Source organism: Pleuronectes platessa, chromosome 8 (genome assembly GCF_947347685.1).
Source record: "Pleuronectes platessa chromosome 8, fPlePla1.1, whole genome shotgun sequence".
Lineage (NCBI taxonomy): Eukaryota > Metazoa > Chordata > Actinopteri > Pleuronectiformes > Pleuronectidae > Pleuronectes > Pleuronectes platessa.
Window position 1 is genome coordinate 3,469,265 of NC_070633.1, and position 18,296 is coordinate 3,487,560.

General features: G+C 43.5%; 37 non-coding genes across 37 annotated transcripts; all 37 read right to left on the reverse strand.

The window, feature by feature from the left end:
- Positions 1-72: 72 nt before the first annotated feature.
- trnay-gua (transfer RNA tyrosine (anticodon GUA)) lies at positions 73-160 on the reverse strand. Its single transcript is given in 2 exon segments — positions 73-108; positions 124-160. It is a non-coding gene; the product is annotated as a tRNA-Tyr (tRNA).
- A 643-nt stretch (positions 161-803) lies between these two features.
- On the reverse strand, positions 804-891 carry trnay-gua (transfer RNA tyrosine (anticodon GUA)). Its single transcript is given in 2 exon segments — positions 804-839; positions 855-891. It is a non-coding gene; the product is annotated as a tRNA-Tyr (tRNA).
- A 402-nt stretch (positions 892-1,293) lies between these two features.
- On the reverse strand, positions 1,294-1,381 carry trnay-gua (transfer RNA tyrosine (anticodon GUA)). The gene is given in 2 exon segments: positions 1,294-1,329; positions 1,345-1,381. It is a non-coding gene; the product is annotated as a tRNA-Tyr (tRNA).
- A 199-nt stretch (positions 1,382-1,580) lies between these two features.
- trnay-gua (transfer RNA tyrosine (anticodon GUA)) lies at positions 1,581-1,668 on the reverse strand. Its single transcript is given in 2 exon segments — positions 1,581-1,616; positions 1,632-1,668. It is a non-coding gene; the product is annotated as a tRNA-Tyr (tRNA).
- A 198-nt stretch (positions 1,669-1,866) lies between these two features.
- trnay-gua (transfer RNA tyrosine (anticodon GUA)) lies at positions 1,867-1,954 on the reverse strand. Its single transcript is given in 2 exon segments — positions 1,867-1,902; positions 1,918-1,954. It is a non-coding gene; the product is annotated as a tRNA-Tyr (tRNA).
- Positions 1,955-2,163: 209 nt separating this feature from the next.
- Positions 2,164-2,251, reverse strand: trnay-gua (transfer RNA tyrosine (anticodon GUA)). Its single transcript is given in 2 exon segments — positions 2,164-2,199; positions 2,215-2,251. It is a non-coding gene; the product is annotated as a tRNA-Tyr (tRNA).
- A 198-nt stretch (positions 2,252-2,449) lies between these two features.
- Positions 2,450-2,537, reverse strand: trnay-gua (transfer RNA tyrosine (anticodon GUA)). The gene is given in 2 exon segments: positions 2,450-2,485; positions 2,501-2,537. It is a non-coding gene; the product is annotated as a tRNA-Tyr (tRNA).
- Positions 2,538-3,378: 841 nt separating this feature from the next.
- trnay-gua (transfer RNA tyrosine (anticodon GUA)) lies at positions 3,379-3,466 on the reverse strand. Its single transcript is given in 2 exon segments — positions 3,379-3,414; positions 3,430-3,466. It is a non-coding gene; the product is annotated as a tRNA-Tyr (tRNA).
- A 198-nt stretch (positions 3,467-3,664) lies between these two features.
- On the reverse strand, positions 3,665-3,752 carry trnay-gua (transfer RNA tyrosine (anticodon GUA)). The gene is given in 2 exon segments: positions 3,665-3,700; positions 3,716-3,752. It is a non-coding gene; the product is annotated as a tRNA-Tyr (tRNA).
- A 681-nt stretch (positions 3,753-4,433) lies between these two features.
- trnay-gua (transfer RNA tyrosine (anticodon GUA)) lies at positions 4,434-4,521 on the reverse strand. The gene is given in 2 exon segments: positions 4,434-4,469; positions 4,485-4,521. It is a non-coding gene; the product is annotated as a tRNA-Tyr (tRNA).
- A 199-nt stretch (positions 4,522-4,720) lies between these two features.
- Positions 4,721-4,808, reverse strand: trnay-gua (transfer RNA tyrosine (anticodon GUA)). The gene is given in 2 exon segments: positions 4,721-4,756; positions 4,772-4,808. It is a non-coding gene; the product is annotated as a tRNA-Tyr (tRNA).
- Positions 4,809-5,044: 236 nt separating this feature from the next.
- On the reverse strand, positions 5,045-5,132 carry trnay-gua (transfer RNA tyrosine (anticodon GUA)). The gene is given in 2 exon segments: positions 5,045-5,080; positions 5,096-5,132. It is a non-coding gene; the product is annotated as a tRNA-Tyr (tRNA).
- A 673-nt stretch (positions 5,133-5,805) lies between these two features.
- On the reverse strand, positions 5,806-5,893 carry trnay-gua (transfer RNA tyrosine (anticodon GUA)). Its single transcript is given in 2 exon segments — positions 5,806-5,841; positions 5,857-5,893. It is a non-coding gene; the product is annotated as a tRNA-Tyr (tRNA).
- A 236-nt stretch (positions 5,894-6,129) lies between these two features.
- On the reverse strand, positions 6,130-6,217 carry trnay-gua (transfer RNA tyrosine (anticodon GUA)). The gene is given in 2 exon segments: positions 6,130-6,165; positions 6,181-6,217. It is a non-coding gene; the product is annotated as a tRNA-Tyr (tRNA).
- A 367-nt stretch (positions 6,218-6,584) lies between these two features.
- On the reverse strand, positions 6,585-6,672 carry trnay-gua (transfer RNA tyrosine (anticodon GUA)). The gene is given in 2 exon segments: positions 6,585-6,620; positions 6,636-6,672. It is a non-coding gene; the product is annotated as a tRNA-Tyr (tRNA).
- Positions 6,673-7,102: 430 nt separating this feature from the next.
- trnay-gua (transfer RNA tyrosine (anticodon GUA)) lies at positions 7,103-7,190 on the reverse strand. Its single transcript is given in 2 exon segments — positions 7,103-7,138; positions 7,154-7,190. It is a non-coding gene; the product is annotated as a tRNA-Tyr (tRNA).
- Positions 7,191-7,388: 198 nt separating this feature from the next.
- Positions 7,389-7,476, reverse strand: trnay-gua (transfer RNA tyrosine (anticodon GUA)). Its single transcript is given in 2 exon segments — positions 7,389-7,424; positions 7,440-7,476. It is a non-coding gene; the product is annotated as a tRNA-Tyr (tRNA).
- Positions 7,477-8,120: 644 nt separating this feature from the next.
- On the reverse strand, positions 8,121-8,208 carry trnay-gua (transfer RNA tyrosine (anticodon GUA)). The gene is given in 2 exon segments: positions 8,121-8,156; positions 8,172-8,208. It is a non-coding gene; the product is annotated as a tRNA-Tyr (tRNA).
- Positions 8,209-8,407: 199 nt separating this feature from the next.
- On the reverse strand, positions 8,408-8,495 carry trnay-gua (transfer RNA tyrosine (anticodon GUA)). Its single transcript is given in 2 exon segments — positions 8,408-8,443; positions 8,459-8,495. It is a non-coding gene; the product is annotated as a tRNA-Tyr (tRNA).
- A 199-nt stretch (positions 8,496-8,694) lies between these two features.
- Positions 8,695-8,782, reverse strand: trnay-gua (transfer RNA tyrosine (anticodon GUA)). The gene is given in 2 exon segments: positions 8,695-8,730; positions 8,746-8,782. It is a non-coding gene; the product is annotated as a tRNA-Tyr (tRNA).
- Positions 8,783-9,018: 236 nt separating this feature from the next.
- Positions 9,019-9,106, reverse strand: trnay-gua (transfer RNA tyrosine (anticodon GUA)). Its single transcript is given in 2 exon segments — positions 9,019-9,054; positions 9,070-9,106. It is a non-coding gene; the product is annotated as a tRNA-Tyr (tRNA).
- Positions 9,107-9,463: 357 nt separating this feature from the next.
- trnay-gua (transfer RNA tyrosine (anticodon GUA)) lies at positions 9,464-9,551 on the reverse strand. The gene is given in 2 exon segments: positions 9,464-9,499; positions 9,515-9,551. It is a non-coding gene; the product is annotated as a tRNA-Tyr (tRNA).
- A 367-nt stretch (positions 9,552-9,918) lies between these two features.
- On the reverse strand, positions 9,919-10,006 carry trnay-gua (transfer RNA tyrosine (anticodon GUA)). The gene is given in 2 exon segments: positions 9,919-9,954; positions 9,970-10,006. It is a non-coding gene; the product is annotated as a tRNA-Tyr (tRNA).
- A 198-nt stretch (positions 10,007-10,204) lies between these two features.
- On the reverse strand, positions 10,205-10,292 carry trnay-gua (transfer RNA tyrosine (anticodon GUA)). Its single transcript is given in 2 exon segments — positions 10,205-10,240; positions 10,256-10,292. It is a non-coding gene; the product is annotated as a tRNA-Tyr (tRNA).
- An 815-nt stretch (positions 10,293-11,107) lies between these two features.
- Positions 11,108-11,195, reverse strand: trnay-gua (transfer RNA tyrosine (anticodon GUA)). Its single transcript is given in 2 exon segments — positions 11,108-11,143; positions 11,159-11,195. It is a non-coding gene; the product is annotated as a tRNA-Tyr (tRNA).
- A 236-nt stretch (positions 11,196-11,431) lies between these two features.
- Positions 11,432-11,519, reverse strand: trnay-gua (transfer RNA tyrosine (anticodon GUA)). Its single transcript is given in 2 exon segments — positions 11,432-11,467; positions 11,483-11,519. It is a non-coding gene; the product is annotated as a tRNA-Tyr (tRNA).
- Positions 11,520-11,876: 357 nt separating this feature from the next.
- trnay-gua (transfer RNA tyrosine (anticodon GUA)) lies at positions 11,877-11,964 on the reverse strand. Its single transcript is given in 2 exon segments — positions 11,877-11,912; positions 11,928-11,964. It is a non-coding gene; the product is annotated as a tRNA-Tyr (tRNA).
- A 367-nt stretch (positions 11,965-12,331) lies between these two features.
- On the reverse strand, positions 12,332-12,419 carry trnay-gua (transfer RNA tyrosine (anticodon GUA)). Its single transcript is given in 2 exon segments — positions 12,332-12,367; positions 12,383-12,419. It is a non-coding gene; the product is annotated as a tRNA-Tyr (tRNA).
- A 198-nt stretch (positions 12,420-12,617) lies between these two features.
- Positions 12,618-12,705, reverse strand: trnay-gua (transfer RNA tyrosine (anticodon GUA)). The gene is given in 2 exon segments: positions 12,618-12,653; positions 12,669-12,705. It is a non-coding gene; the product is annotated as a tRNA-Tyr (tRNA).
- Positions 12,706-13,520: 815 nt separating this feature from the next.
- Positions 13,521-13,608, reverse strand: trnay-gua (transfer RNA tyrosine (anticodon GUA)). The gene is given in 2 exon segments: positions 13,521-13,556; positions 13,572-13,608. It is a non-coding gene; the product is annotated as a tRNA-Tyr (tRNA).
- Positions 13,609-14,446: 838 nt separating this feature from the next.
- On the reverse strand, positions 14,447-14,534 carry trnay-gua (transfer RNA tyrosine (anticodon GUA)). Its single transcript is given in 2 exon segments — positions 14,447-14,482; positions 14,498-14,534. It is a non-coding gene; the product is annotated as a tRNA-Tyr (tRNA).
- Positions 14,535-14,891: 357 nt separating this feature from the next.
- trnay-gua (transfer RNA tyrosine (anticodon GUA)) lies at positions 14,892-14,979 on the reverse strand. Its single transcript is given in 2 exon segments — positions 14,892-14,927; positions 14,943-14,979. It is a non-coding gene; the product is annotated as a tRNA-Tyr (tRNA).
- A 643-nt stretch (positions 14,980-15,622) lies between these two features.
- trnay-gua (transfer RNA tyrosine (anticodon GUA)) lies at positions 15,623-15,710 on the reverse strand. The gene is given in 2 exon segments: positions 15,623-15,658; positions 15,674-15,710. It is a non-coding gene; the product is annotated as a tRNA-Tyr (tRNA).
- Positions 15,711-16,354: 644 nt separating this feature from the next.
- On the reverse strand, positions 16,355-16,442 carry trnay-gua (transfer RNA tyrosine (anticodon GUA)). The gene is given in 2 exon segments: positions 16,355-16,390; positions 16,406-16,442. It is a non-coding gene; the product is annotated as a tRNA-Tyr (tRNA).
- A 236-nt stretch (positions 16,443-16,678) lies between these two features.
- Positions 16,679-16,766, reverse strand: trnay-gua (transfer RNA tyrosine (anticodon GUA)). The gene is given in 2 exon segments: positions 16,679-16,714; positions 16,730-16,766. It is a non-coding gene; the product is annotated as a tRNA-Tyr (tRNA).
- Positions 16,767-17,122: 356 nt separating this feature from the next.
- trnay-gua (transfer RNA tyrosine (anticodon GUA)) lies at positions 17,123-17,210 on the reverse strand. Its single transcript is given in 2 exon segments — positions 17,123-17,158; positions 17,174-17,210. It is a non-coding gene; the product is annotated as a tRNA-Tyr (tRNA).
- An 815-nt stretch (positions 17,211-18,025) lies between these two features.
- On the reverse strand, positions 18,026-18,113 carry trnay-gua (transfer RNA tyrosine (anticodon GUA)). The gene is given in 2 exon segments: positions 18,026-18,061; positions 18,077-18,113. It is a non-coding gene; the product is annotated as a tRNA-Tyr (tRNA).
- Between the last annotated feature and the right edge of the window lie 183 nt (positions 18,114-18,296).

The following is an 18,296-nucleotide window of genomic DNA, read 5'->3' on the forward strand; positions in this document are numbered from 1 at the left end:
AAACGATCAGCAACAGTACACACCTACAAGTGGTGTGTACTGTTGATGAAAATTTCCACCTTTAAAGATGCCTCCTTCGAGCCGGAGTTCAACCAGCGACCTAAGGATATCAACATATATAACCTACAGTCCTCCGCTCTACCAACTGAGCTATCGAAGGGTCCTTTCATAATTAACAGTGTAGAATTGTTCTTAAAAATGTCCATATCCTGTTCAGAAAATGTTGATCTTTCTTATCAGCAGTATGCCAAACATTCAGGACATTGACTGCCCCGCCTACTTTGTGGTCGTTGAGATCTCCTCACAAGTGGTGTGTACTGTTGATGATCGGTTGCAAATTTCCACCTGTAAAAGACTCCTCTTTCGAGCCGGAGTTGAAACAGCTACCTAAGGATATCAACATATGTAGCCTACAGTCCTCCGCTCTACCAACTGAGCTATCGAAGGGTCCTTTCATAAGTAACGGTGTAGAAGTTTTTGGGAAAATGTCCATATCCTGTTCAGAAAATGTTGAGCTTTCTTAGCAGCAGTATGCCAAACATTCAGGACATTGACTGCCCCGCATACTTTTTTGTTGTTGAGGTGTCCCTACAAGGGGTGTGTATGGTTGATGATCGGTTGCAAATTTCCACCTGGAAAAGACTCCTCCTTATCCTGTTCAGAAAATGTCAAGCTTTCTTAGCAGCAGAATGGCAAACATTCAGGACATTGACTGCCCGCCTACTTTTTTGTTGTTGAGGTCTCCTGATAAGTGGTGTGAACTGTTGATGATCGGTTGCAAATTTCCACCTGTAAAAGACTCCTCCTTCGAGCCGGAGTTGAACCAGCGACCTAAGGATATCAACATATGAAGCCTACAGTCCGCCGCTCTACCAACTGAGCTATCGAAGGGTCCTGTGATGATTAACAGTGTAGAATTTTTTGGGAAAATGTCCATATCCTGTTCAGAAAATGTTGAGCTTTCTTAGCAGCAGTATGCCAAACATTCAGGACATTGACTGCCCCGCATACTTTTTTGTTGTTGAGGTGTCCCTACAAGTGGTGTGTACTGTTGATGATCGGTTGCAAATTTCCACCTGTAAAAGACTCCTCCTTATCCTGTTCAGAAAATGTTGAGCTTTCTTAGCAGCAGAATGGCAAACATTCAGGACATTGACTGCCCCGCCTACTTTTTGGTCGTTGAGATCTCCTGACAAGTGGTGTGTACAGGTGGAAATTTGCAAACGATCAGCAACAGTACACACCTACAAGTGGTGTGTACTGTTGATGAAAATTTCCACCTTTAAAGATGCCTCCTTCGAGCCGGAGTTCAACCAGCGACCTAAGGATATCAACATATATAACCTACAGTCCTCCACTCTACCAACTGAGCTATCGAAGGGTCCTTTCATAATTAACAGTGTAGAATTGTTCTTAAAAATGTCCATATCCTGTTCAGAAAATGTTGATCTTTCTTATCAGCAGTATGCCAAACATTCAGGACATTGACTGCCCCGCCTACTTTGTGGTCGTTGAGATCTCCTCACAAGTGGTGTGTACTGTTGATGATCGGTTGCAAATTTCCACCTGTAAAAGACTCCTCCTTCGAGCCGGAGTTGAACCAGCGACCTAAGGATATCAACATATGTAGCTTACAGTCCTCCGCTCTACCAACTGAGCTATCGAAGGGTCTTTTCATGATTAACAGTGTAGAATTTTTTTGGAAAATGTCCATATCCTGTTCAGAAAATGTCAAGCTTTCTTAGCAGCAGAATGGCAAACATTCAGGACATTGACTGCCCGCCTACTTTTTTGTTGTTGAGGTCTCCTGATAAGAGGTGTGAACTGTTGATGATCAGTTGCAAATTTCCACCTGTAAAAGACTCCTCCTTCGAGCCGGAGTTGAACCAGCGACCTAAGGATATCAACATATGTAGCCTACAGTCCTCCGCTCTACCAACTGAGCTATCGAAGGGTCTTTTCATGATTAACAGTGTAGAATTTTTTTGGAAAATGTCCATATCCTGATCAGAAAATGTTGAGCTTTCTTAGCAGCAGTATGCCAAACATTCAGGACATTGACTGCCCCGCATACTTTTTTGTTGTTGAGATCTCCTGACAAGTGGTGTGTACAGGTGGAAATTTGCAACCGATCAGATGAAAATTTCCACCTTTAAAGACTCCTCCTTCGAGCCGGAGTTGAACCAGCGACCTAAGGATATCAACATATGTAGCCTACAGTCCTCCGCTCTACCAACTGAGCTATCGAAGGGTCTTTTCATGATTAACAGTGTAGAATTTTTTTGGAAAATGTCCATATCCTGATCAGAAAATGTCAAGCTTTCTTAGCAGCAGAATGGCAAACATTCAGGACATTGACTGCCCGCCTACTTTTTTGTTGTTGAGGTCTCCTGATAAGAGGTGTGAACTGTTGATGATCGGTTGCAAATTTCCACCTGTAAAAGACTCCTCCTTTGAGCCGGAGTTGAACCAGCGACCTAAGGATATCAACATATGTAGCCTACAGTCCTCCGCTCTACCAACTGAGCTATCGAAGGGTCCTTTCATGATTAACAGTGTAGAATTTTTTGGGAAAATGTCCATATCCTGTTCAGAAAATGTTGAGCTTTCTTAGCAGCAGTATGCCAAACATTCAGGACATTGACTGCCCCGCATACTTTTTTGTTGTTGAGGTGTCCCTACAAGTGGTGTGTACTGTTGATGATCGGTTGCAAATTTCCACCTGTAAAAGACTCCTCCTTATCCTGTTCAGAAAATGTTGAGCTTTCTTAGCAGCAGTATGCCAAACATTCAGGACATTGACTGCCCCGCATACTTTTTTGTTGTTGAGGTGTCCCTACAAGTGGTGTGTACTGTTGATGATCGGTTGCAAATTTCCACCTGTAAAAGACTCCTCCTTATCCTGTTCAGAAAATGTTGAGCTTTCTTAGCAGCAGTATGCCAAACATTCAGGACATTGACTGCCCCGCATACTTTTTTGTTGTTTAGGTGTCCCTACAAGTGGTGTGTACTGTTGATGATCGGTTGCAAATTTCCACCTGTAAAAGACTCCTCCTTATCCTGTTCAGAAAATGTTGAGCTTTCTTAGCAGCAGTATGCCAAACATTCAGGACATTGACTGCCCCGCATACTTTTTTGTTGTTGAGGTGTCCCTACAAGTGGTGTGTACTGTTGATGATCGGTTGCAAATTTCCACCTGTAAAAGACTCCTCCTTATCCTGTTCAGAAAATGTTGAGCTTTCTTAGCAGCAGTATGCCAAACATTCAGGACATTGACTGCCCCGCATACTTTTTTGTTGTTGAGATCTCCTGACAAGTGGTGTGTACAGGTGGAAATTTGCAACCGATCAGATGAAAATTTCCACCTTTAAAGACTCCTCCTTCGAGCCGGAGTTGAACCAGCGACCTAAGGATATCAACATATGTAGCCTACAGTCCTCCGCTCTACCAACTGAGCTATCGAAGGGTCTTTTCATGATTAACAGTGTAGAATTTTTTTGGAAAATGTCCATATCCTGATCAGAAAATGTCAAGCTTTCTTAGCAGCAGAATGGCAAACATTCAGGACATTGACTGCCCGCCTACTTTTTTGTTGTTGAGGTCTCCTGATAAGAGGTGTGAACTGTTGATGATCGGTTGCAAATTTCCACCTGTAAAAGACTCCTCCTTTGAGCCGGAGTTGAACCAGCGACCTAAGGATATCAACATATGAAGCCTACAGTCCGCCGCTCTACCAACTGAGCTATCGAAGGGTCCTGTCATGATTAACAGTGTAGAATTCAGTGTAGGGTCCTTTCATAAGTAACGGTGTAGAAGTTTTTGGGAAAATGTCCATATCCTGTTCAGAAAATGTTGAGCTTTCTTAGCAGCAGAATGGCAAACATTCAGGACATTGACTGCCCCGCCTACTTTTTGGTCGTTGAGATCTCCTCACAAGTGGTGTGTACTGTTGATGATCGGTTGCAAATTTCCACCTGTAAAAGACTCCTCTTTCGAGCCGGAGTTGAAACAGCTACCTAAGGATATCAACATATGTAGCCTACAGTCCTCCGCTCTACCAACTGAGCTATCGAAGGGTCCTTTCATAAGTAACGGTGTAGAAGTTTTTGGGAAAATGTCCATATCCTGTTCAGAAAATGTTGAGCTTTCTTAGCAGCAGTATGCCAAACATTCAGGACATTGACTGCCCCGCATACTTTTTTGTTGTTGAGGTGTCCCTACAAGTGGTGTGTACTGTTGATGATCGGTTGCAAATTTCCACCTGTAAAAGACTCCTCCTTATCCTGTTCAGAAAATGTTGAGCTTTCTTAGCAGCAGTATGCCAAACATTCAGGACATTGACTGCCCCGCATACTTTTTTGTTGTTGAGGTGTCCCTACAAGTGGTGTGTACTGTTGATGATCGGTTGCAAATTTCCACCTGTAAAAGACTCCTCTTTCGAGCCGGAGTTGAAACAGCGACCTAAGGATATCAACATATGTAGCCTACAGTCCTCCACTCTACCAACTGAGCTATCGAAGGGTCCTTTCATAAGTAACGGTGTAGAAGTTTTTGGGAAAATGTCCATATCCTGTTCAGAAAATGTTGAGCTTTCTTAGCAGCAGAATGGCAAACATTCAGGACATTGACTGCCCCGCCTACTTTTTGGTCGTTGAGGTGTCCCTACAAGTGGTGTGTACTGTTGATGATCGGTTGCAAATTTCCACCTGTAAAAGACTCCTCTTTCGAGCCGGAGTTGAAACAGCGACCTAAGGATATCAACATATGTAGCCTACAGTCCTCCGCTCTACCAACTGAGCTATCGAAGGGTCCTGTCATGATTAACAGTGTAGAATTCAGTGTAGGGTCCTTTCATAAGTAACGGTGTAGAAGTTTTTGGGAAAATGTCCATATCCTGTTCAGAAAATGTTGAGCTTTCTTAGCAGCAGAATGGCAAACATTCAGGACATTGACTGCCCCGCCTACTTTTTGGTCGTTGAGATCTCCTCACAAGTGGTGTGTACTGTTGATGATCGGTTGCAAATTTCCACCTGTAAAACACTCCTCCTTCGAGCCGGAGTTGAACCAGCGACCTAAGGATATCAACATACGTAACCTACAGTCCTCCGCTCTACCAACTGAGCTATCGAAGGGTCCTTTCATGATTAACAGTGTAGAATTTTTTGGGAAAATGTCCATATCCTGTTCAGAAAATGTTGAGCTTTCTTAGCAGCAGTATGCCAAACATTCAGGACATTGACTGCCCCGCATACTTTTTTGTTGTTGAGGTGTCCCTACAAGTGGTGTGTACTGTTGATGATCGGTTGCAAATTTCCACCTGTAAAAGACTCCTCCTTATCCTGTTCAGAAAATGTTGAGCTTTCTTAGCAGCAGTATGCCAAACATTCAGGACATTGACTGCCCCGCATACTTTTTTGTTGTTGAGGTGTCCCTACAAGTGGTGTGTACTGTTGATGATCGGTTGCAAATTTCCACCTGTAAAAGACTCCTCCTTATCCTGTTCAGAAAATGTTGAGCTTTCTTAGCAGCAGTATGCCAAACATTCAGGACATTGACTGCCCCGCATACTTTTTTGTTGTTGAGGTGTCCCTACAAGTGGTGTGTACTGTTGATGATCGGTTGCAAATTTCCACCTGTAAAAGACTCCTCCTTATCCTGTTCAGAAAATGTTGAGCTTTCTTAGCAGCAGAATGGCAAACATTCAGGACATTGACTGCCCCACCTACTTTTTGGTCGTTGAGGTGTCCCTACAAGTGGTGTGTACTGTTGATGATCGGTTGCAAATTTCCACCTGTAAAAGACTCCTCTTTCGAGCCGGAGTTGAAACAGCGACCTAAGGATATCAACATATGTAGCCTACAGTCCTCCGCTCTACCAACTGAGCTATCGAAGGGTCCTGTCATGATTAACAGTGTAGAATTCAGTGTAGGGTCCTTTCATAAGTAACGGTGTAGAAGTTTTTGGGAAAATGTCCATATCCTGTTCAGAAAATGTTGAGCTTTCTTAGCAGCAGAATGGCAAACATTCAGGACATTGACTGCCCCGCCTACTTTTTGGTCGTTGAGATCTCCTCACAAGTGGTGTGTACTGTTGATGATCGGTTGCAAATTTCCACCTGTAAAACACTCCTCCTTCGAGCCGGAGTTGAACCAGCGACCTAAGGATATCAACATATGTAACCTACAGTCCTCCGCTCTACCAACTGAGCTATCGAAGGGTCCTCTCATGATTAACAGTGTAGAATTTTTTGGGAAAATGTCCATATCTTTTTCAGAAAATGTTGAGCTTTCTTAGCAGCAGTATGCCAAACATTCAGGACATTGACTGCCCCGCATACTTTTTTGTTGTTGAGGTGTCCCTACAAGTGGTGTGTACTGTTGATGATCGGTTGCAAATTTCCACCTGTAAAAGACTCCTCCTTATCCTGTTCAGAAAATGTTGAGCTTTCTTAGCAGCAGTATGCCAAACATTCAGGACATTGACTGCCCCGCATACTTTTTTGTTGTTGAGATCTCCTGACAAGTGGTGTGTACAGGTGGAAATTTGCAACCGATCAGATGAAAATTTCCACCTTTAAAGACTCCTCCTTCGAGCCGGAGTTGAACCAGCGACCTAAGGATATCAACATATGTAGCCTACAGTCCTCCGCTCTACCAACTGAGCTATCGAAGGGTCTTTTCATGATTATCAGTGTAGAATTTTTTGGGAAAATGTCCATATCCTGTTCAGAAAATGTCAAGCTTTCTTAGCAGCAGAATGGCAAACATTCAGGACATTGACTGCCCGCCTACTTTTTTGTTGTTGAGGTCTCCTGATAAGAGGTGTGAACTGTTGATGATCGGTTGCAAATTTCCACCTGTACACACCACTTGTCAGGAGATCTCAACAACAAAAAAGTATGCGGGGCAGTCAATGTCCTGAATGTTTGGCATACTGCTGCTAAGAAAGCTCAACATTTTCTGAACAGGATAAGGAGGAGTCTTTTACAGGTGGAAATTTGCAACCGATCATCAACAGTACACACCACTTGTAGGGACACCTCAACAACAAAAAAGTATGCGGGGCAGTCAATGTCCTGAAAATTTCCACCTTTAAAGACTCCTCCTTCGAGCCGGAGTTGAACCAGCGACCTAAGGATATCAACATATGTAGCCTACAGTCCTCCGCTCTACCAACTGAGCTATCGAAGGGTCTTTTCATGATTATCAGTGTAGAATTTTTTGGGAAAATGTCCATATCCTGTTCAGAAAATGTCAAGCTTTCTTAGCAGCAGAATGGCAAACATTCAGGACATTGACTGCCCGCCTACTTTTTTGTTGTTGAGGTCTCCTGATAAGAGGTGTGAACTGTTGATGATCGGTTGCAAATTTCCACCTGTAAAAGACTCCTCCTTCGAGCTGGAGTTGAAACAGCGACCTAAGGATATCAACATATGTAGCCTACAGTCCTCCGCTCTACCAACTGAGCTATCGAAGGGTCCTTTCATAATTAACAGTGTAGAATTGTTCTTAAAAATGTCCATATCCTGTTCAGAAAATGTTGAGCTTTCTTATCAGCAGTATGCCAAACATTCAGGACATTGACTGCCCCGCCTACTTTGTGGTCGTTGAGATCTCCTCACAAGTGGTGTGTACTGTTGATGATCGGTTGCAAATTTCCACCTGTAAAAGACTCCTCCTTATCCTGTTCAGAAAATGTTGAGCTTTCTTAGCAGCAGTATGCCAAACATTCAGGACATTGACTGCCCCGCCTACTTTTTGGTCGTTGAGATCTCCTGACAAGTGGTGTGAACTGTTGATGATCGGTTGCAAATTTCCACCTGTAAAAGACTCCTCCTTCGAGCCGGAGTTGAAACAGAGACCAAAGGATATCAACATATGTAACCTACAGTCCTCCGCTCTACCAACTGAGCTATCGAAGGGTCCTTTCATAAGTAACGGTGTAGAAGTTTTTGGGAAAATGTCCATATCCTGTTCAGAAAATGTTGAGCTTTCTTAGCAGCAGAATGGCAAACATTCAGGACATTGACTGCCACGCCTACTTTTTGGTCGTTAAGATCTCCTCACAAGTGGTGTGTACTGTTGATGATCGGTTGCAAATTTCCACCTGTAAAAGACTCCTCCTTCGAGCCGGAGTTGAACCAGCGACCTAAGGATATCAACATATGTAGCCTACAGTCCTCCGCTCTACCAACTGAGCTATCGAAGGGTCCTGTCATGATTAACAGTGTAGAATTTTTTGGGAAAATGTCCATATCCTGTTCAGAAAATGTTGAGCTTTCTTAGCAGCAGTATGCCAAACATTCAGGACATTGACTGCCCCGCATACTTTTTTGTTGTTGAGGTGTCCCTACAAGTGGTGTGTACTGTTGATGATCGGTTGCAAATTTCCACCTGTAAAAGACTCCTCTTTCGAGCCGGAGTTGAAACAGCGACCTAAGGATATCAACATATGTAGCCTACAGTCCTCCACTCTACCAACTGAGCTATCGAAGGGTCCTTTCATAAGTAACGGTGTAGAAGTTTTTGGGAAAATGTCCATATCCTGTTCAGAAAATGTTGAGCTTTCTTAGCAGCAGAATGGCAAACATTCAGGACATTGACTGCCCCGCCTACTTTTTGGTCGTTGAGGTGTCCCTACAAGTGGTGTGTACTGTTGATGATCGGTTGCAAATTTCCACCTGTAAAAGACTCCTCTTTCGAGCCGGAGTTGAAACAGCGACCTAAGGATATCAACATATGTAGCCTACAGTCCTCCGCTCTACCAACTGAGCTATCGAAGGGTCCTGTCATGATTAACAGTGTAGAATTCAGTGTAGGGTCCTTTCATAAGTAACGGTGTAGAAGTTTTTGGGAAAATGTCCATATCCTGTTCAGAAAATGTTGAGCTTTCTTAGCAGCAGTATGCCAAACATTCAGGACATTGACTGCCCCGCATACTTTTTTGTTGTTGAGGTGTCCCTACAAGTGGTGTGTACTGTTGATGATCGGTTGCAAATTTCCACCTGTAAAAGACTCCTCTTTCGAGCCGGAGTTGAAACAGCGACCTAAGGATATCAACATATGTAGCCTACAGTCCTCCGCTCTACCAACTGAGCTATCGAAGGGTCCTTTCATAATTAACAGTGTAGAATTGTTCTTAAAAATGTCCATATCCTGTTCAGAAAATGTTGAGCTTTCTTATCAGCAGTATGCCAAACATTCAGGACATTGACTGCCCCGCCTACTTTGTGGTCGTTGAGATCTCCTCACAAGTGGTGTGTACTGTTGATGATCGGTTGCAATTTTCCACCTGTAAAAGACTCCTCCTTATCCTGTTCAGAAAATGTTGAGCTTTCTTAGCAGCAGTATGCCAAACATTCAGGACATTGACTGCCCCGCCTACTTTTTGGTCGTTGAGATCTCCTCACAAGTGGTGTGTACTGTTGATGATCGGTTGCAAATTTCCACCTGTAAAACACTCCTCCTTCGAGCCGGAGCTGAACCAGCGACCTAAGGATATCAACATATGTAACCTACAGTCCTCCGCTCTACCAACTGAGCTATCGAAGGGTCCTCTCATGATTAACAGTGTAGAATTTTTTGGGAAAATGTCCATATCCTTTTCAGAAAATGTTGAGCTTTCTTAGCAGCAGTATGCCAAACATTCAGGACATTGACTGCCCCGCATACTTTTTTGTTGTTGAGGTGTCCCTACAAGTGGTGTGTACTGTTGATGATCGGTTGCAAATTTCCACCTGTAAAAGACTCCTCCTTATCCTGTTCAGAAAATGTTGAGCTTTCTTAGCAGCAGTATGCCAAACATTCAGGACATTGACTGCCCCGCATACTTTTTTGTTGTTGAGATCTCCTGACAAGTGGTGTGTACAGGTGGAAATTTGCAACCGATCAGATGAAAATTTCCACCTTTAAAGACTCCTCCTTCGAGCCGGAGTTGAACCAGCGACCTAAGGATATCAACATATGTAGCCTACAGTCCGCCGCTCTACCAACTGAGCTATCGAAGGGTCTTTTCATGATTATCAGTGTAGAATTTTTTGTGAAAATGTCCATATCCTGTTCAGAAAATGTCAAGCTTTCTTAGCAGCAGAATGGCAAACATTCAGGACATTGACTGCCCGCCTACTTTTTTGTTGTTGAGGTCTCCTGATAAGAGGTGTGAACTGTTGATGATCGGTTGCAAATTTCCACCTGTAAAAGACTCCTCCTTCGAGCTGGAGTTGAAACAGCGACCTAAGGATATCAACATATGTAACCTACAGTCCTCCGCTCTACCAACTGAGCTATCGAAGGGTCCTTTCATAATTAACAGTGTAGAATTGTTCTTAAAAATGTCCATATCCTGTTCAGAAAATGTTGAGCTTTCTTATCAGCAGTATGCCAAACATTCAGGACATTGACTGCCCCGCCTACTTTGTGGTCGTTGAGATCTCCTCACAAGTGGTGTGTACTGTTGATGATCGGTTGCAAATTTCCACCTGTAAAAGACTCCTCCTTATCCTGTTCAGAAAATGTCAAGCTTTCTTAGCAGCAGAATGGCAAACATTCAGGATATTGACTGCCCGCCTACGACTGCCCGCATACTTTTTTGTTGTTAAGGTGTCCCTACAAGTGGTGTGTACTGTTGATGATCGGTTGCAAATTTCCACCTGTAAAAGACTCCTCCTTATCCAGTTCAGAAAATGTTGAGCTTTCTTAGCAGCAGTATGCCAAACATTCAGGACATTGACTGCCCCGCATACTTTTTTGTTGTTGAGGTGTCCCTACAAGTGGTGTGTACTGTTGATGATCGGTTGCAAATTTCCACCTGTAAAAGACTCCTCTTTCGAGCCGGAGTTGAAACAGCGACCTAAGGATATCAACATATGTAGCCTACAGTCCTCCACTCTACCAACTCAGCTATCGAAGGGTCCTTTCATAAGTAACGGTGTAGAAGTTTTTGGGAAAATGTCCATATCCTGTTCAGAAAATGTTGAGCTTTCTTAGCAGCAGAATGGCAAACATTCAGGACATTGACTGCCCCGCCTACTTTTTGGTCGTTGAGGTGTCCCTACAAGTGGTGTGTACTGTTGATGATCGGTTGCAAATTTCCACCTGTAAAAGACTCCTCTTTCGAGCCGGAGTTGAAACAGCGACCTAAGGATATCAACATATGTAGCCTACAGTCCTCCGCTCTACCAACTGAGCTATCGAAGGGTCCTGTCATGATTAACAGTGTAGAATTCAGTGTAGGGTCCTTTCATAAGTAACGGTGTAGAAGTTTTTGGGAAAATGTCCATATCCTGTTCAGAAAATGTTGAGCTTTCTTAGCAGCAGTATGCCAAACATTCAGGACATTGACTGCCCCGCATACTTTTTTGTTGTTGAGGTGTCCCTACAAGTGGTGTGTACTGTTGATGATCGGTTGCAAATTTCCACCTGTAAAAGACTCCTCTTTCGAGCCGGAGTTGAAACAGCGACCTAAGGATATCAACATATGTAGCCTACAGTCCTCCGCTCTACCAACTGAGCTATCGAAGGGTCCTTTCATAATTAACAGTGTAGAATTGTTCTTAAAAATGTCCATATCCTGTTCAGAAAATGTTGAGCTTTCTTATCAGCAGTATGCCAAACATTCAGGACATTGACTGCCCCGCCTACTTTGTGGTCGTTGAGATCTCCTCACAAGTGGTGTGTACTGTTGATGATCGGTTGCAATTTTCCACCTGTAAAAGACTCCTCCTTATCCTGTTCAGAAAATGTTGAGCTTTCTTAGCAGCAGTATGCCAAACATTCAGGACATTGACTGCCCCGCCTACTTTTTGGTCGTTGAGATCTCCTCACAAGTGGTGTGTACTGTTGATGATCGGTTGCAAATTTCCACCTGTAAAACACTCCTCCTTCGAGCCGGAGTTGAACCAGCGACCTAAGGATATCAACATATGTAACCTACAGTCCTCCGCTCTACCAACTGAGCTATCGAAGGGTCCTCTCATGATTAACAGTGTAGAATTTTTTGGGAAAATGTCCATATCCTTTTCAGAAAATGTTGAGCTTTCTTAGCAGCAGTATGCCAAACATTCAGGACATTGACTGCCCCGCATACTTTTTTGTTGTTGAGGTGTCCCTACAAGTGGTGTGTACTGTTGATGATCGGTTGCAAATTTCCACCTGTAAAAGACTCCTCCTTATCCTGTTCAGAAAATGTTGAGCTTTCTTAGCAGCAGTATGCCAAACATTCAGGACATTGACTGCCCCGCATACTTTTTTGTTGTTGAGATCTCCTGACAAGTGGTGTGTACAGGTGGAAATTTGCAACCGATCAGATGAAAATTTCCACCTTTAAAGACTCCTCCTTCGAGCCGGAGTTGAACCAGCGACCTAAGGATATCAACATATGTAGCCTACAGTCCTCCGCTCTACCAACTGAGCTATCGAAGGGTCTTTTCATGATTATCAGTGTAGAATTTTTTGTGAAAATGTCCATATCCTGTTCAGAAAATGTCAAGCTTTCTTAGCAGCAGAATGGCAAACATTCAGGACATTGACTGCCCGCCTACTTTTTTGTTGTTGAGGTCTCCTGATAAGAGGTGTGAACTGTTGATGATCGGTTGCAAATTTCCACCTGTAAAAGACTCCTCCTTCGAGCTGGAGTTGAAACAGCGACCTAAGGATATCAACATATGTAACCTACAGTCCTCCGCTCTACCAACTGAGCTATCGAAGGGTCCTTTCATAATTAACAGTGTAGAATTGTTCTTAAAAATGTCCATATCCTGTTCAGAAAATGTTGAGCTTTCTTATCAGCAGTATGCCAAACATTCAGGACATTGACTGCCCCGCCTACTTTGTGGTCGTTGAGATCTCCTCACAAGTGGTGTGTACTGTTGATGATCGGTTGCAAATTTCCACCTGTAAAAGACTCCTCCTTATCCTGTTCAGAAAATGTCAAGCTTTCTTAGCAGCAGAATGGCAAACATTCAGGATATTGACTGCCCGCCTACGACTGCCCGCATACTTTTTTGTTGTTGAGGTGTCCCTACAAGTGGTGTGTACTGTTGATGATCGGTTGCAAATTTCCACCTGTAAAAGACTCCTCCTTATCCAGTTCAGAAAATGTTGAGCTTTCTTAGCAGCAGTATGCCAAACATTCAGGACATTGACTGCCCCGCATACTTTTTTGTTGTTGAGGTGTCCCTACAAGTGGTGTGTACTGTTGATGATCGGTTGCAAATTTCCACCTGTAAAAGACTCCTCTTTCGAGCCGGAGTTGAAACAGCGACCTAAGGATATCAACATATGTAGCCTACAGTCCTCCACTCTACCAACTCAGCTATCGAAGGGTCCTTTCATAAGTAACGGTGTAGAAGTTTTTGGGAAAATGTCCATATCCTGTTCAGAAAATGTTGAGCTTTCTTAGCAGCAGAATGGCAAACATTCAGGACATTGACTGCCCCGCCTACTTTTTGGTCGTTGAGGTGTCCCTACAAGTGGTGTGTACTGTTGATGATCGGTTGCAAATTTCCACCTGTAAAAGACTCCTCTTTCGAGCCGGAGTTGAAACAGCGACCTAAGGATATCAACATATGTAGCCTACAGTCCTCCGCTCTACCAACTGAGCTATCGAAGGGTCCTGTCATGATTAACAGTGTAGAATTCAGTGTAGGGTCCTTTCATAAGTAACGGTGTAGAAGTTTTTGGGAAAATGTCCATATCCTGTTCAGAAAATGTTGAGCTTTCTTAGCAGCAGTATGCCAAACATTCAGGACATTGACTGCCCCGCATACTTTTTTGTTGTTGAGGTGTCCCTACAAGTGGTGTGTACTGTTGATGATCGGTTGCAAATTTCCACCTGTAAAAGACTCCTCCTTATCCTGTTCAGAAAATGTTGAGCTTTCTTAGCAGCAGTATGCCAAACATTCAGGACATTGACTGCCCCGCATACTTTTTTGTTGTTTAGGTGTCCCTGCAAGTGGTGTGTACGGTTGATGATCGGTTGCAAATTTCCACCTGTAAAAGACTCCTCTTTCGAGCCGGAGTTGAAACAGCTACCTAAGGATATCAACATATGTAGCCTACAGTCCTCCGCTCTACCAACTGAGCTATCGAAGGGTCCTTTCATAAGTAACGGTGTAGAAGTTTTTGGGAAAATGTCCATATCCTGTTCAGAAAATGTTGAGCTTTCTTAGCAGCAGTATGCCAAACATTCAGGACATTGACTGCCCCGCATACTTTTTTGTTGTTGAGGTGTCCCTACAAGGGGTGTGTATGGTTGATGATCGGTTGCAAATTTCCACCTGGAAAAGACTCCTCCTTATCCTGTTCAGAAAATGTCAAGCTTTCTTAGCAGCAGAATGGCAAACATTCAGGACATTGACTGCCCGCCTACTTTTTTGTTGTTGAGGTCTCCTGATAAGTGGTGTGAACTGTTGATGATCGGTTGCAAATTTCCACCTGTAAAAGACTCCTCCTTCGAGCCGGAGTTGAACCAGCGACCTAAGTATATCAACATATGTAGCCTACAGTCCTCCGCTCTACCAACTGAGCTATCTAAGGGTCCTGTCATGATTAACAGTGTAGAATTTTTTGGGAAAATCTCCATATCCTGTTCAGAAAATGTTGAGCTTTCTTAGCAGCAGTATGCCAAACATTCAGGACATTGACTGCCCCGCATACTTTTTTGTTGTTGAGGTGTCCCTACAAGTGGTGTGTACTGTTGATGATCGGTTGCAAATTTCCACCTGTAAAAGACTCCTCCTTATCCTGTTCAGAAAATGTTGAGCTTTCTTAGCAGCAGTATGCCAAACATTCAGGACATTGACTGCCCCGCATACTTTTTTGTTGTTTAGGTGTCCCTACAAGTGGTGTGTACTGTTGATGATCGGTTGCAAATTTCCACCTGTAAAAGACTCCTCCTTCGAGCCGGAGTTGAACCAGCGACCTAAGGATATCAACATATGTAGCCTACAGTCCTCCGCTCTACCAACTGAGCTATCGAAGGGTCTTTTCATGATTAACAGTGTAGAATTTTTTTGGAAAATGTCCATATCCTGTTCAGAAAATGTCAAGCTTTCTTAGCAGCAGAATGGCAAACATTCAGGACATTGACTGCCCGCCTACTTTTTTGTTGTTGAGGTCTCCTGATAAGAGGTGTGAACTGTTGATGATCGGTTGCAAATTTCCACCTGTAAAAGACTCCTCCTTCGAGCCGGAGTTGAAACAGAGACCAAAGGATATCAACATATGTAACCTACAGTCCTCCGCTCTACCAACTGAGCTATCGAAGGGTCCTTTCATAAGTAACGGTGTAGAAGTTTTTGGGAAAATGTCCATATCCTGTTCAGAAAATGTTGAGCTTCCTTAGCAGCAGAATGGCAAACATTCAGGACATTGACTGCCACGCCTACTTTTTGGTCGTTGAGATCTCCTCACAAGTGGTGTGTACTGTTGATGATCGGTTGCAAATTTCCACCTGTAAAAGACTCCTCCTTATCCTGTTCAGAAAATGTTGAGCTTTCTTAGCAGCAGTATGCCAAACATTCAGGACATTGACTGCCCCGCCTACTTTTTGGTCGTTGAGATCTCCTCACAATTGGTGTGTACTGTTGATGATCGGTTGCAAATTTCCACCTGTAAAAGACTCCTCCTTCGAGCCGGAGTTGAACCAGCGACCTAAGGATATCAACATATGTAGCCTACAGTCCTCCGCTCTACCAACTGAGCTATCGAAGGGTCCTGTAATGATTAACAGTGTAGAATTTTTTGGGAAAATGTCCATATCCTGTTCAGAAAATGTTGAGCTTTCTTAGCAGCAGTATGCCAAACATTCAGGACATTGACTGCCCCGCATACTTTTTTGTTGTTGAGGTGTCCCTACAAGTGGTGTGTACTGTTGATGATCGGTTGCAAATTTCCACCTGTAAAAGACTCCTCCTTATCCAGTTCAGAAAATGTTGAGCTTTCTTAGCAGCAGTATGCCAAACATTCAGGACATTGACTGCCCCGCATACTTTTTTGTTGTTGAGGTGTCCCTACAAGTGGTGTGTACTGTTGATGATCGGTTGCAAATTTCCACCTGTAAAAGACTCCTCTTTCGAGCCGGACTTGAAACAGCGACCTAAGGATATCAACATATGTAGCCTACAGTCCTCCACTCTACCAACTCAGCTATCGAAGGGTCCTTTCATAAGTAACGGTGTAGAAGTTTTTGGGAAAATGTCCATATCCTGTTCAGAAAATGTTGAGCTTTCTTAGCAGCAGAATGGCAAACATTCAGGACATTGACTGCCCCGCCTACTTTTTGGTCGTTGAGGTGTCCCTACAAGTGGTGTGTACTGTTGATGATCGGTTGCAAATTTCCACCTGTAAAAGACTCCTCTTTCGAGCCGGAGTTGAAACAGCGACCTAAGGATATCAACATATGTAGCCTACAGTCCTCCGCTCTACCAACTGAGCTATCGAAGGGTCCTGTCATGATTAACAGTGTAGAATTCAGTGTAGGGTCCTTTCATAAGTAACGGTGTAGAAGTTTTTGGGAAAATGTCCATATCCTGTTCAGAAAATGTTGAGCTTCCTTAGCAGCAGAATGGCAAACATTCAGGACATTGACTGCCACGCCTACTTTTTGGTCGTTGAGATCTCCTCACAAGTGGTGTGTACTGTTGATGATCGGTTGCAAATTTCCACCTGTAAAAGACTCCTCCTTCGAGCCGGAGTTGAACCAGCGACCTAAGGATATCAACATATGTAACCTACAGTCCTCCGCTTTACCAACTGAGCTATCGAAGGGTCCTTTCATGATTAACAGTGTAGAATTTTTTGGGAAAATGTCCATATCCTGTTCAGAAAATGTTGAGCTTTCTTAGCAGCAGTATGCCAAACATTCAGGACATTGACTGCCCCGCATACTTTTTTGTTGTTGAGGTGTCCCTACAAGTGGTGTGTACTGTTGATGATCGGTTGCAAATTTCCACCTGTAAAAGACTCCTCCTTATCCTGTTCAGAAAATGTTGAGCTTTCTTAGCAGCAGTATGCCAAACATTCAGGACATTGACTGCCCGCCTACTTTTTTGTTGTTGAGGTCTCCTGATAAGAGGTGTGAACTGTTGATGATCGGTTGCAAATTTCCACCTGTAAAAGACTCCTCCTTCGAGCTGGAGTTGAAACAGCGACCTAAGGATATCAACATATGTAACCTACAGTCCTCCGCTCTACCAACTGAGCTATCGAAGGGTCCTTTCATAATTAACAGTGTAGAATTGTTCTTAAAAATGTCCATATCCTGTTCAGAAAATGTTGAGCTTTCTTATCAGCAGTATGCCAAACATTCAGGACATTGACTGCCCCGCCTACTTTGTGGTCGTTGAGATCTCCTCACAAGTGGTGTGTACTGTTGATGATCGGTTGCAAATTTCCACCTGTAAAAGACTCCTCCTTATCCTGTTCAGAAAATGTCAAGCTTTCTTAGCAGCAGAATGGCAAACATTCAGGATATTGACTGCCCGCCTACGACTGCCCGCATACTTTTTTGTTGTTGAGGTGTCCCTACAAGTGGTGTGTACTGTTGATGATCGGTTGCAAATTTCCACCTGTAAAAGACTCCTCCTTATCCAGTTCAGAAAATGTTGAGCTTTCTTAGCAGCAGTATGCCAAACATTCAGGACATTGACTGCCCCGCATACTTTTTTGTTGTTGAGGTGTCCCTACAAGTGGTGTGTACTGTTGATGATCGGTTGCAAATTTCCACCTGTAAAAGACTCCTCTTTCGAGCCGGAGTTGAAACAGCGACCTAAGGATATCAACATATGTAGCCTACAGTCCTCCACTCTACCAACTCAGCTATCGAAGGGTCCTTTCATAAGTAACGGTGTAGAAGTTTTTGGGAAAATGTCCATATCCTGTTCAGAAAATGTTGAGCTTTCTTAGCAGCAGAATGGCAAACATTCAGGACATTGACTGCCCCGCCTACTTTTTGGTCGTTGAGGTGTCCCTACAAGTGGTGTGTACTGTTGATGATCGGTTGCAAATTTCCACCTGTAAAAGACTCCTCTTTCGAGCCGGAGTTGAAACAGCGACCTAAGGATATCAACATATGTAGCCTACAGTCCTCCGCTCTACCAACTGAGCTATCGAAGGGTCCTGTCATGATTAACAGTGTAGAATTCAGTGTAGGGTCCTTTCATAAGTAACGGTGTAGAAGTTTTTGGGAAAATGTCCATATCCTGTTCAGAAAATGTTGAGCTTTCTTAGCAGCAGTATGCCAAACATTCAGGACATTGACTGCCCCGCATACTTTTTTGTTGTTGAGGTGTCCCTACA